The following is a 14,562-nucleotide window of genomic DNA, read 5'->3' on the forward strand; positions in this document are numbered from 1 at the left end:
TTTTAGGTAAGTTGCTAATTAATCTTGGTGCTTTGGCAGTCTCCCCAAAGGGATCAAACATATATAGACATAATTTTACAGAACTGAAGCAAGTCTGTGCCAGAGCTGCCATCACCAGAAGAGTAAAATATGATCCCAAAGTCTTGCCAAAGAGGTCTTGGCTGGTTGACAGTTGTCCTTCTGAACAGTTTATGTTTGATGTAAATATCTAAGTTAAAAAGTAATTAAACTTTAATACAGCAAGAGCAGTAAAAGTGCTGCAAAGCCTCAGAAGCCAGCATCCCTCTGTGTGAGTGTTTGGGAGTATTTCACTTCATGCTGGGGGAGATGAATGGATCCCCACATTAATGCACTGTGGCCTGCCTGCGTGCTCACAGATAGCTTCCAGCAGGTGGTAGAGGAAGAGCTTGTTATGGAACATTTTGCATAAGCTGTTACTAAAAATGAAGCAAAATAAACCTTCCCAGATAAGAACCAGCACCAGTTCAGCTCTACCTGCTACGTGTCAGGAATGAGCACTGGGCAACTGGTGGAAGCTGAGCAGTAGGCCATGAGTGAAAGGCTCTGTTCCTTCAGAGCATCCTCTGTCTGTTGGCACAGGTCAGACACCCTGTGCCTGTGTCCTCCGTAGAGGTGTCACAGGTGGACAGGCCTTCAGAGGGTGAATTGTCCACAGGCAGTGAGATCCAAGGCATGCAGTGCTAGAGAGGCTGTTGCCTGTAGAATCCATCCTTTTCAGTATGTGCCCTCTCCTCAATGAAAAGAAATAATTTGCAGCTGGAAAATCTACATCAAATTGAACATGCTTTGGCTGCAGCCAGTGTCCTGTTCCTGGTTTTGTTTTGTGCAAGGTGATGGTCAAGGAGAGTCAGTGTTTTGCAAGGTGAAGCTGAACTATGGATGGGCTCTTGGGCATTTTTGATCTATTTCATCAGAGCCAGCAAAGCCCTGTGACACGGACTAGCTCTAGGTATGTAAACTGTCCACTGAAGTTGAATGGGAAGCAGTTGAATGCTTAAGTGCTTTGCTGGGTCAGGGCCAGAGTGCTCTACTTTTTTTTTGTGGAGATTTTTAGTTCCCAGATCTTTAGGATGGCTGTGCATGTGGATTATTGCATCCCAGCCTCTCATTTTTGAAAGTGTTCCTTACACGGGGATTGCTCGAAGAAACCATTTTCCTTTGGTGGGGAGGACATTGACAGCATCTATAAATAGTCTCTGATCTTTGGAAAGGTGTCTGATGCCACAGCAAAACGTGTCTCCCTGAGGAATTGCTTTCTAAGCTGTGTTTCTCTCTTACTTGTGTGAGATGGTTGAAAATTTTAAAAGGTCTGTGTCAATTTTTCAGGTCCTCCTGACCGCATTTAAACTGAGTGCTCAAAATTCCACGGCATGAGTTTTCACTTGGATTTGCATTGAGAACTTGATGTGCTCATGGTGAATTTCAGCTAAATGTGGGACCCCTGTCACTGAACCTGCAGGGTCTCTTGGGAGCATCATGCATGTTGTAAGCTGCTTATGTTTGTTTATTTTTCCTTCATACAGGTTTTTTTTTTTTTTTGTTGTACTTCTTGGTGCCTTCTAATGGTCTCTGCGTCTTTTGCCAGAAGTGTCTAGCAGACAGATGCCTGCATTGCCCACAAACAGATCCATAGTGATACCAGGCATTAACTGGCTGGCACAGAGACACTGCCCTGTTATCAGCCCCAGTCTTTATATTCCACCATACTCAGTGCAGCACAAGCAGAACATGAAAAAGCTTCTGTTTGCCTCTTTATTGTGATTCTGGAGATATAGGCTGTGTTTATTTTGCTCACTACTGTTCAGCTGATTGTATTGATGATCATATAGCAAATCCTCAGTAATGGAGGAAGCATTCCAGTCTGTTGCTGGGAAGAAATAAGAAAATTAAAAGGTCACATAACTTTCAGTTCTTGCTGTAGACACAGCTGCTGGTAAGAGCTGTCCAAGGAGAGAAGTGCTCCAGAGCAGTAACAGCCCTGTGTGTAGGATGGACTTGCTGAGTTAGATCTATACCATATTGCAGTGATTTTCCAACTGAGTCATTTCCTAGCCTACCAAATTAAACTTGCCATCTGACACATGGGTAGTTGATAGTTTTTAAAAAGTGAGTTGATAGTTTTTAAAGAGATTGAACCACCCAAGTGTGTTGTGTTCAGCCTGCCAAACACAGCCCCTTCCACAGCTTGAGGAGTAGATATTTGTGTAGAGCAAATGGGAAAAGTTTGCCCAGAGACAAGGTCATTGCCATGTATTTAATAATGGCATAACAAACACAGGAAGGCAAGAAATGGCTGTGGTGTGATAAAACTAGCGACTCTCAGTCATACGGACTCAAGATACATTAATGTTACAAAATATAAAAAACTATCAGGATAGAATCCTGTTGAAGATCCAGAGAATGATTTATGTTCTGTTTACAGTGAGCTGGTTTGGGAGTACTGGCAGGTGTGTTGGAAGGGTGTTTTGTTGGGAAGCGAAGAAAGATGAGGGCTTTTATAGCATAAAATGAAATGCCAGTCTGGGCTCTGCTCACTGACAACGATGTCCCCAGGTGGGAGGTCCATTTTTGTTGTAGTATGGGGGTGTGGGAATAGTGGGGTTTGGCTGTTTCTCTTTCTGCTTTCCCTTGGGACATACTAAAATGCCACTCTGCAAGAGTTGAAGCACAAGAAAGGAATTCAGGTTCCTCTGCAGGATTTCTCAGCAACCTCCACAGACAACAGGGTCTCCAGCCCTGTCCCTCCTGCCAAGGGCACTGTGCCCTCTGTCTTGTCATCGTGCCTCTCTCAGTGGATTCTGCAAAATGAAAAGAGGTCTGCTGGTGAGCATCCAAAGCAATGAATCTTCAAAGTTCAACCCAGTACAGTTTCCAGCTTTGTTTTTTTTTTTGCTTAGCAATGCTTTTTATTTCCGTATTCCAAGCTAACAATTTTAGTAACGTGTGAGTACCTTTTTTTTTTTAAATACTGCATGAAAGCTATACTTCAGTGGTTGATGTTTGAGTGAATTGGAATTCTAATTTCTCATTATCTGCTGATATGAATGAAATATTCTCAAAAGATGAAAACCTTTGTCCTTGCAACATCAAGGCTGGTCTAGTGTATCGAGGGCAGCAGCTGAAAGCACACAGTGCCTAGGCAACATGGGCTTTTTTTAAACATGCGCTGCTCTTAAATCTCCTAAATTATTAAATTTCACTTCAGCAAAGTCTCTTTAAATATGCTGCATTATGCTGTAGCTGCCTTCTGAATTGCCTCAAGAAAATCCTACTGCGAGTCTCTCCTGAATTGAGGGCTTTGTTGTGCAGGGGAGACATCTGGCTTGGAAAGTCTTGGGAGGAGCAGTGAGGGTGAGGCAACTGGGGGGACGGTTTTGGTCTTGGTCTTACCAATGTGTGTGAGTAACTTGAGATGTCAGTGGAGCCTCTTGGTGTTCAGTATTACAATATATAAATAATAAATAAAGTTAAATAGAAACTGACAAAATTAAAGCTTTGGGGATAGGTTGGTTTGGGTTTTTTTTCAAGAGGAAAACCAGAGTTGGGAGAAAGGAGAGTGTCCCAGATAATTTCCTGAGAGGTTTCTTGGTCATGTTTCTTTGAGCCTCAGATACTGGGATGTCCTTCAAGAGTCTTTGCTTTGATTTCTTAACAAAAAAACATTTCTTGCTCTGATGTTTAGAGTGAGAAACTTGTAAAAGCAAAGTAGAAATGCTCCAAAATAAACAGGGTCTTATTAAGAAACCAAATTGTTTTAGATTATTTTTTAAAATTGTGACTGTGTCCTTAATTTGGCAGAGAAGAAGGAAAATGGGCATATTTTCTGATCATTATTTTTTAATGTGGGAAAGGGAAGCTTGGTTGCATTGCAGGGTCCATTCCTGTTTTTTTCTCCCTGGTCTCAGTATGCTTTGTGGTACCAGTATTCCCCAGCAGTGTTTCACTCCTGTAGTTGTGCATTACAGGAAGAGCAAGAAAACATCAGAACTCATGGATACTAATCTGTGTTGTGCTGCTGATTTATCTTGTGTCCTCATGGCTCACTTAATTATGGCATCTTTTCATTTTCCAAGAATTTAGGGTAATAATATATTGACTTTTTTTTTTTGGAGCAAAACATTAAGACTGATTGGCCTTTCTGATATGGTAAGTGGTTACCCCAGGGAGAAATGAAACTGTGTGTTGACCAAAGCAGCAGACCAATATATGGATTGTTCTGTATGGATTGCTGTGTCCCAAGGGTCTGCCTGTTGGCCTCCGCTGAAAGAAGAGCACAAGGTTTTTCCCAGCCCTGAATGCTCACCATTTGCTGTATGCAAATGAAATACTCAGAGCTGGTATCTAATACCATCAGCCAGGCCTGGCCCAGGGGTCCTGTGTATTATTTTATATGCTCATTGTTTTGACTGCACAAATGTTCTGCAGACCCTTTATCTGAGGCAGAAAACCTGCCAGTGCATCCCACTGTTTTACCATGTAGGTACCCTCTAAAAAACTGCACTGTCAGATCTCTCTGTGTGTGCTGACTCCTCTCTACTCCCTTTAAAATATAGCAACTTCTTATTTGTATCACTATGTCTTGTTAGACTGTGGTGACCAAAGGAGGAAGCTTTAATTTTTTTTTTTAATTTTTTTTTGCCTCTCCCAGCTGCCAACAGAACAGTGCTGAAGGAAGCAGCTGTACCTGTGCACACTTGTATTGGGCACGGATGTCCTGCTGCAGTGAGCAGACTCCCAAATGGGCCCCTCTGGTCAGGCAAGTGCAAGTTGAGGCTTTTCCTCTGGCAAGAACATCCTCCAGAGCACTGTTCGCAGGGGAACCAAGCATTGAAAAAGTCCATTCCTTGGCAGCAGTGAAGAGAATGTGATTTGCAGGGTCCCTGGTTAAAAAAAGTACTAGGGCATAAAGAAACCTGTGAGTGAATGCTGTACATATGGTCTGCAGGTTGTATATGTAATCTGCCAGGACTGCTTGTCCTCGGATTTCTGCTGTCTCAAGTGCATTTGAAACTCATCTGGTGTGACTGTGTCAGTGAAATCAGTGAGTATCTTTACCTGTAGGGTCTAGACTGACACAACTTGTGTAGGTGCAGCTGCATTATATAAAGGTGGTTTGTGTGGGGTATAGCTCAATCCACATTTTCAGCCAGATTGAGCAGCAGTGGTTAAAGTGCTTGTCATGCTATAGCCATTTTCAGGTTGTGGAGGAGGATGTGCCAGTGTAACTAATGGGATGAACTTTCTGTGGTCTGGCAAGTGCTCAGTTGCAGCAGAATGAAGTGAGCAGCTTGTTTGATCAATGAGCTGCTGCTCTTTAGAGCCTTGGGAATAGTAGTGGAATCATACAGGTTGCTTAACTTCTACTTGCTACTGCCTAGAGCAGGACATCTGAGCCATAGGTGAAGAGGTGTATGAAGGACAATAGAAATAGGAGAGGGCAGTTTGCAGGAGGGGTAGGAAGATGGAGATTTCTTCACAGCCAGTTTTGTCTCTGCTTCCAGGGAGCTTTGTTCCTTTTCAGAAGAAAGGTAGCAAAACCTGAAACTCAAAAGTAGAGTATCCAAAGTGGGGACCAAGGTCTGATCTAGCACTACATCCTGTCCTTTTCCTCTACTTGGAAGCATTTTAGCCAGAGATTTTCACCATCCCTGAGTCTTGGTCTTGAGCCTCTCTCATGGAGGTGAGGGATCCAGTTCACTTGCTACCTTAGGAGATGATGAGCAGGTGATTGCTTTTCCATTTCTTCCATTGCTGAGATAGTGACTGGGAAGTTGACCTGCACTGGGAAATACTGGGATGTATTAAACAAAAATCAAACTGTATCAAACAGTCCCAGGTAGACACGAGCCCCCTTTGGTTTGCAAACTGCTGATCTGCGTGTTAAACCAGCCAGAGAGAGGGAGGGGTTTAGGAATAAAAGTTAAACCCACAGAGTTTATTCATCATTTTTGTGCTCAAGAAGGCCTAAACAGATCATCTATACGATGGTGATGGTCAAATGAGCAAAACATTCTTGAATGGCAATTATTTTCAATGTGCTAATTATATATGTAAGCTATTGTGAGTGGTTTAAAGGTTCCTGCCAGATCTATGGAAATCTGCATTTTTACTGGGAAGGAAGAACAGGTAAAAGTGCCTTAAGCTGGGCTGCAGTGCAGGTTGGCTTGTTCTGAACCCTGAAGATTGCAAGAGCTTGATGACGTAGGATGTTTGGTGGGAGTACACGGAGGTTGCCTTTATCATCCCAGGTTGTAAAATGTGATTTAGGTGTCACTTAAATGCTTTACATGTTATAATTAACCAGCCTTGCAAAATTTTTCTCATCCATTTGTCGCAGGAACTTAATTTAAGCAGTAAACCATCATTTGTTTTCATCATTTTTTAGCAAGGAGAATTTTTTTCCTGAGCTCATAAATCTCTTATTTGTTTTTTTTTTTTTTTTTTTGGCAAAGCCAGACTGAGGGAGGAACCTACTTTCTGACCCAGAGTGTGATGTTTGGAGCACTGTGAAGGTGTGGGAGCTGGGGATGGTGGATGATGGCTGGGGATTTCTGCTCAGTGTTTACTTCTCCTGCATTCTTCTATGATCTCTGTTTCTGGAGGCAGAAGGACAGACCTGGAAACTGTCATCTGACAGTCTGACAGCTTCTGTGCTGGCCAAGTTGTGTCCTGCTGGTGCTCTGCCGACCTTAGACAGCAATATCACACCTTGTCAGGGCTGGCTGAGGGAACGCCTTGAAGAAGCCATTTCGTTAGTCTGAGGACACTGGGTTGTAGCAGGAATTGCTGAATTCAGCTCCAAAGCCAGGTGATCATACAGAAGATGTTTCCATGGTCTTTGTGGGCAGTGTGAGCTCTCTCTGACTGCTTTCAGGCACAGGAGTCTGTCTAGTGACTGACAGTGTCCTTGTGCCAGGCAGGACAGAGGAGCCAGCCAGGAACAAGGTGCAGGAAAGGCTCTCCTCGAGTCCCTTAATCAGTGGGATAACAGGGTAAATTTGGGGTAAAAGTTGATGTCCAGTTTTTAAACCAAGAAATAGTTGTGTTGTTGCTCAGATGTCCTTGCGCAGGCAGTTCTGCACAGCTGAACATGCCAGGCACATTCTCATAACCATGCATGAACAGAAGATGAACATGAATAGCCACATTCTCCTAACAGTCCACTTATCCCCGAAGGTGTGAGCTCTTTTCACACTGAAACCTTTTAAACAGCTACTAAATGACAATCTCTTACTGCTTGTGTGTGCCTTGTTTCAGTGGTGGTGAGGAGGGAAAATTAGTTTTTGTTATCAAAAATAGTTTTCTTAAGCCACAGCCAGGGCTTTGTCTTATCCTCTCTCCCCGTTGGGTTTGAAGTATGTATGAATCATGTCTGTGTGCACATGCTGTGTGTGAGATACTGCAGTTACATCTTGGGGATTGAGGAAAAATGATTTGGCACAAATGTTTCTTAAACACCACTCGCTTTCACTTTTTGTATCTAAAGCCTTCAAATAAGTTTTGGATGTTTTAAGTAAATAATTGGTGTTTGATGCTTGTTTAGCGAGGATACGTGTTAAGGATCTTGAAGCATAATTTCTTGTTTGTCCTTAAATTTGGAAAGAATCCTGTTCTGTCCCTCTTCTTGCCTCCCACTAAGGAGGCCATGGAGATGCTCCAAGGGCTGGAGTCCCTCTGCTCTGGAACCAGGCTGGAAGAGTGGGGGTGTTCAGCTTGGAGAAGAGAAGGCTCCAGGAACACCTCGGAGCCCCTTCCAGTGCCTAAAGGGGCTCCAGGAGAGCTGGAGAGGGACTTTGGACAAGGGCCTGGAGTGACAGGACAAGGGGGAAGGGCTTCCCACTGCCAGAGGGCAGGGATGGATGGGATACTGGGAGGGTGGGGAGGCCCTGGCACAGGTTGCCCAGAGAAGCTGGGGCTGCCCCATGCGTGGAAGTGTCCACGGCCAGGTTGGACAGGGCTTGGAGCAACCTGGGATTGTGGAAGCCCATGGCAGGGGTGGAACAGGATAGGCTTTAAGGTGTCCCATCCAGGCCAAACCATTCCATGATTGTATGGTATACACAGCATACATTGAACTGCCGTTGCCTCTGAACAGCCTGCTGGGAATTTGCTGTGTGGAACAGTTCCATTGTTGTGGATCTTATTGTCCCATCCCTCTCATAATTGGTCCTTTTGAATAACCTTCAAGGCTGAGTTTCTAACTCGGACTCAGCTGCCAAACCAAGATCAAACAGACTTGTAGCTCATGGGCTCAGAAATGCTCAAATGATGAATCAAATATTGGTTAAGAAATAAGAAGCCCTGAAACTCGAGACTGCTCCAGTGGAGCCTTTATCTCCATCCCACATCCAATGTGAATGTAAAAATAAAATAGTTTGACTGTATGAGCAAAAGTGGGGGTAGATTGGCACTTGCTGCATGGCTTTGGATGCTCTTTGTTTTCATTTTAAAAAAGCTTCGACAGTAATTGGAAGAGGCTTTTGCTGTGGTGCTTTGGATCTCCTGCTTTGTAGTAATAAATGATAGGTTGTTCTCCTGTAACCAATAGCCCTGTAAGGTGGAGTTTTTGGGTTTTGGAGTGGGTTGGTTGGTTTATTTTGAACATGTAGTGAATTACAGATAGCTGAGGAATTTATTTCACAGTTTTATTATTTATTAAAATTCAAGCAAAACTTATTTATAATTTCCCATATTCTTGGCCTCTGTTCTTTTACCCAGCTTTCTTGGTAGCATTTGTCACAAATGCAGCATGTGATTCATGAGACTGCAGTCTCAAAGGGCTTGGGAGGAGAGAATTTCTAGAAGTGCAATTATTTTTTGCCATATCCCTGTTGCTGTACACGCTGAGAGTTGCTGTTTTATGCCTTGTGCTGGCACTGAGTCAGATGTGCTGGCAGGGCAAGCTCTGTGCCTGAAGGGAGGCATTAGTGCTCTGAAATACCAGTGGACTCTGTGGTGTGATACCAGCTCTATATTTTTGTCTCCTGGACTTCCAAGGGCAGTGGAATGTTGATAGTACTAAAACTCTTCTTCACTTATAAAAATGCATTTGAGTTGCACACACCTGTAATTTTCCAGGTAAAATGTTTTCTTTTTTTATATATATATACTGCATAAAGGGAATAAGAAGATCTTGCCACATTGGTAACATGTTTCATGTGGATAAACTTTGTTCATGTTGCAAAAACAACAGGCAGAAAGATGAGGAAAATCCATCTTTATGTCTTCTGTAACCATTTAAACTCCCCACTACTTCTCTTACAAAGTGTAAAGAGGTGTGATAAGCTCAAATACTGTCCTGGGTCAGATCTAATAAGAGTTTCTGTCCTGCCATGTGCTTGAGGCAAGCCAGGCAAACTTGCTGCCTCTTTACTGAAAGCTGGAAATGGCTGTCAGGGAATTTGGAAGGGTTACTCAGCTGTAGCCTGCAAACTGCTTAGGGATCACCCAGCAGAACAGCTGTGTGAAAACGCAGGGTTTGGTGTCTCACAGTGCAGGCACATCTTAAGGTTCCCGCTCCTCTGATGGTGGCAGTGGTGGCTGCTGATTTCAGTGTCTTTACTCTCAGGAGTGTGCCTGGGTGGCAGGTTTTTTCACTTGTTTGCAAAGCCACCTCCAGCCAGTATCCTAAACCACTTGGGACTGAAGAGTGTTTCTTTTTGCATCAGAAACAAGTGTCCCTCTATTAACAGTGCTTTTCTTTGGAAAAACAACTCTGAATTTAGGTCACACCTTCATCTCTTCAGAATTGCAAACAGAATCTCTACAGTATTGCAAAGGCTTATTTGTTTTGTTCTTTCTGTTCTTTTTCACAGCAGTGATTGAAAAACATCTCAATCTGTTCCCCTCCATCCAGCTCACCTGGATGGTGACAGAGGAGAGTAACTTCTGACCTACCTGTGCTAGATAACCTGCTTTCAGTAGGAAAACAGTGGCTGGATGGGTAGGGGTTTAATCCATTGCCATGTTTAATGGTTAGGCCAGATGTCTTGTCCTTCCCTGTGCAGGATAAAGTTGGGTTGTGTGCAGCCTCCACTCACACTCTTTTTTAGTATCTGGCTAAGGTGGGTGAGCACACCTGGGAATTACCAGCACATCGTGGTTACTGCAGTGAGCACGTTGCCTGTTTCAGAAAGAAATCACAACCGTTTGCACTGAATGGCATTTTGTGTAATCGTTGCAGATAGGAGAGAAATGAACAAAGCCACAGAAAATCTTGGGGTCACCACTGCCCTTAGTTACTGTTTGTTCTCTGCTCCCACGTGGACTGATAATGAGCCTTTCTGCCTCATTTAGTTGTATGCTTGATAGATATATGTGGGAGTCTCTATGTGTATCTACTGTGCCTGCTTGAATAGACCTCCCTTGTATTTTTTTTCTACTATTTTACTGTTTTTACTACTTTATGGTCTTTTTAAAAACTGGCATTTAGGAGAAAATGTTTTGATTAGGCAACTGCGTGGCTTCTAGTGCACAGGATGCACTGCAGCATTCAGCTCCCTTTAGAAAAAGCTCTAATCTGGCTGTCAGCTGCTTGTAACTATTGTCACACATTCTCATTTCAGAGACTGTGCATGAGTGGGGATGACACCCCTCTTTTCTGAGCTGGACTGGAGTTTGGTAGCTGGGACTCTTTGAGTCTTCTGCTATTTTTGTCCATTTGTGAAGTGTTGATAATACTTGGCTCTCTCGTAGGGCTGTCAGGAACACAGCAGGCTTGATTTGGCACTGAGAAAATGGAGAGAATCTTCTCTGATATTCTTGGGGACAGTATTGTTCTGCCAGCCTCCAAAATTGCCAAATACTTGTAAGACATTCCAAAATACCAGTGTTGCTGTGGAGGGCAGGAGGGAGAGAGACAACTGGCTTGTCTAGTGGTTGAGCTCCAGGTCCGTGCTGGGTTTTGTGGAAGTACTCTCCAAACTTCAAATTGCTGATGGTCTGTGATGTGATGGTAAAACATGCAGCTGGTCCCTGTATCATCTGTAAAAGACACATCATGAACATATTAAGGGTAAGTTATGAGCTGTGAGAAATTACAAGGGTTGTAAGTGTTGATGGAAAAGATTTGAACTAGCTGGGGTGGCTTGGCTCCTCCTAAGGTGCTCTGTGTGGTCTTGTATTTCGAAAGTTTCAGTGAAACCTCTGCATCACAGAACAGAACATAGGTAAATTTTGTGATTATTCTTCATTTCTGAAAAGATCTTTCTGGATTGCTAGTATTGCCACTACTGTTTGGTGGTGCTCCAGTGATGTGTTTCCTGAAGTTGCTGGGGATGGGAAGATCCTCATTCCAGGAGATGGGTTGAAAAATCCTCTGAGCAGTCTCTTTTTCTTTTTTAGGCTATTTTCATTAAAAACATTTTCATTCCCAAAAAGTGGGATGTGTTGAGATGGGTAAGAAAGTGGCTTGCAGTATCTCTGACTGGCCCTCTAAAGCAGGGGAGGGGTGATGAACATTCACTCCCATGTGCATGGATGTCACGCCTCTAACATGTCTGCTTTCAGCTGCATTGTGTCCATGTATTTGAGAAGATAAAACAAGGAAAATGAAATGTAACAGCAGAGCTGTTTCTCTGCCCCCTCAAGGAAATGGTTCCTGAAGATCTGACTGACTTTGGGTCTTTCCTTTCTTATGCAAAGTGCTCATACTCTTAGCTCCCCTTATATTAGGTGATAAAGCGAAGCTTTTGTTACCTGGTGAAGCTCCTGAAGGTCATGAAAGTGATTGCACTTTTGAGTGTTCAAAATCGTTTTTGCAAACCCTGCCAGGAGGGACTATTCTACCTGGAGCTATTCCATGCCCTCCCAGCCAGTGCTTTGATGTTTCTCAGCCCTGACAGATTAATTGTGGCTGAAAAGCCATTGCTGAGGACTGTTGCTTTCCAGGGGGATGGCAGCTTTGTGCTCCTGGTTGCTAGATTGTTTTCTCTGGGTACATTTCCTTGTTAAGCAATCTTCTGATGACATCCAGGATCATTCTTCACGTGCTTATGGATGCTGTGAGTGACATGTGATGGTTGCACCACCTTCTAAAGAAAACTTGGTGCCCCTCCTAGTTTTGTTTGAACTTGCTGAGGTGGGATGGCATTAGCAGGAGGAGTGAGAAATGTTGTTTCTTATTGAGTTCACCCTTGGACCAGGACTGAAGAACTTGATTTAGTTTTGGTTCTGCCCCGATGTTTTTGGCTGAGTCCACTGATGTCAGTCCCTCTCCCTGTGGTTTAACGTTTGCTGTAAAAGGATAGGCTGTACAAGGGCTGTATGTTAATAACAGCTCTAGGAACAGGGAAATCATTGACTCTGGGATGAATATGATAACCTTAAAGTACAGCATAGCATGGTACTGACAACCCTGTAGTTATTAGTGTCATGTTTACTCTCTGACTGAGATGTTTTTAAGCCAAATTTTATCTCAACCAACAAGTAAATATTCTATTTTTGTTGTTTCAAATGAGAAAAGTTGTTTGTGCTTAGTACTAAATTATCATTATTAAATTAAACAATCAGGAAAAAGGATAATGTTGAGTAGAGCAATAGCAGTGTTTTAATTATGTGAAACTCAAACATATTTTCACTTTGCTGGAATCTAATACACAGGCTGGAGGCGTGAAAGCTCTGAGTGTGACAAAATTACTAAAGAGTGATAGCACCAGCCAGGATCCTCACATGATTGGGTGTTCTGACCTCCTCACTTATGTCACACAGAAGGGAATGCTCAGTGGTTTGGTTTTTTTTTTTCCTTTCTTTTAAAATACTTTTCAAGCTAAGTGCTTACCAAGGAGTGGGTCCCATTCAGGGACTGTTCTCAGTGCACCATAAGAGTCTCAGGTCTCCAGAGCTTCCATTCCTTTGGATGGCTTTGATTTCCTTCCAGTTCTTTTCCTCATTAATTTGCAGTGCTCCTACCCACTGCTGACTGGAGCAGTTCCTGAGCAGGCCCTTGTCACTGGTGCCTCTGGAGTAAACCTGCAGTCCTGAGATATCCCAGTATACCTTAACATGACCCTTCTCTCTGCTTTGCACCCATTTGCAGTATAAATGTGTTTGTAATTGTCAGAGAAGAGCTGGTGCCTGGAGGTTTGTGACCCTGCCTGGGCCTTTCAGAATGAATTGCAGTCTTTCATCTGCTCCGAGGGTCACATTTTCTTTGTAATTGCACTGAAGTGACTTTCCACTACATTTGGTACATGCATGCAGACATGCCATAATTTGTTCTGTAAGACACAGCCTCCCCATAATTACAAGGAATATGTAAGCTGGCCTGCCTTGAAGATGGCATTAGGGTGTTTTCTCTCATTGAATGAGCATAAATCTTCTGACATGGTCTCATTGGTTCCCTGCTGCACTTTCACCTTCGAGTAAAGAACAGAATTTCTGTTTGGATAATTCTCTTCACTGGCCATACTGGTGCAAACTGGAGGTAAGCTTACAAGGATGTGTGACATTATCTGTTGTGACACAGATACAAGTGCTGGTATTCTCCAGGGAGCGACCTGTGTTCCAGTATCCCATCTGTCCCAGAAGCCTGGAGTATGTTGTATAGGAAACACAGACTTCCTTGACCTTGTGATGGGTTTGTTTGACTGCCTGCGACTCTGGCTGGTCATGCTGCTCTCAGGGAATCCAGGGATTTCTTCTCTTTGCTCACTTTGAATAATTCAGTAAATAGTTCCCTAGAAGCGACCCAATAAAAGTCTGGGTCAGGTTTTAGCCTCCTGCTCCATGTTTTTCAGGTTGCTTCTTTTTGACCCAAGGGGTACCTGGAGGCCAGGTTGCATATCACCATGTTGCTTTTATCTTTGGGGTCTCAGACTTTTAATCTCAATGATGTCTTTGATAAAGAGCTTTACAAACTTTGCTCATTTGTTTTCTGTGATATGTGGTTAAAGAACAGCAGCCGTTGCTTTTTTTGGATGAGATTAGCTCTTGTAATTCCTTCTGTTTTTTGATATTTGTAACTGCATTCAATTTTGGTCTGTGTGACAGCAGCTAGAGGCAACATTATTTTCTTTATATGAGTAGAATTTGCTCACTAACGCTGTGCTGCTACAAAAAATCCCCCCTTAAATCCTCTAAGCTATTTGTACTAATCCTCATTACTGTATTTCGTGCATTTTTATATTTTGCCTTTGCTGCATTTTTCTCTTGTACCTAAGAAAGCCTTTAAATAGGAATTCTGGAATAGAAAAGGATGTGTAAGAAGATTGCAGATTACTGTTGGTTTTCTAGTGGCCATTCTTTTCATTGCTGTGTTAATATAGAGGCTTAATGAACAAGTTTGACTCCAGGGCAAGGCCAAGTGCTGCTCTGAACTGCAATTCCCATCTAGTATTCCTCTGAAATGAAGCATTTGCTATCCTGCCAGCTTCTATTTTTTATTATTTGTGCCTATTGCATTTGTCAGGGTACGGTAAAGGGTGCAGTCACTCAAAGGTGCTGCCTCAAAACTTCAGGAGACCAATAGTGATGCCCTTGGAGCAGTTGCTAACGAACATTTTGGATATTCATGCCTAAATCTAGAACTGTAATGATCCATTC

The 14,562-nt window shown here is 43.1% G+C and overlaps 1 protein-coding gene across 1 annotated transcript in view; it reads left to right on the forward strand.

The window, feature by feature from the left end:
- The window catches only part of MYBBP1A (MYB binding protein 1a), a gene marked incomplete at its 5' end in the record, with an annotated part of 59,144 nt that overhangs the window by 28,384 nt on the left and 16,198 nt on the right, over window positions 1–14,562 (forward strand). The gene's annotated exons all lie outside the window — the stretch shown is intronic.

Source organism: Coloeus monedula, assembly GCF_965178545.1.
Source record: "Coloeus monedula genome assembly, chromosome: 20".
In the NCBI taxonomy this organism is placed as follows: Eukaryota; Metazoa; Chordata; class Aves; order Passeriformes; family Corvidae; genus Coloeus; species Coloeus monedula.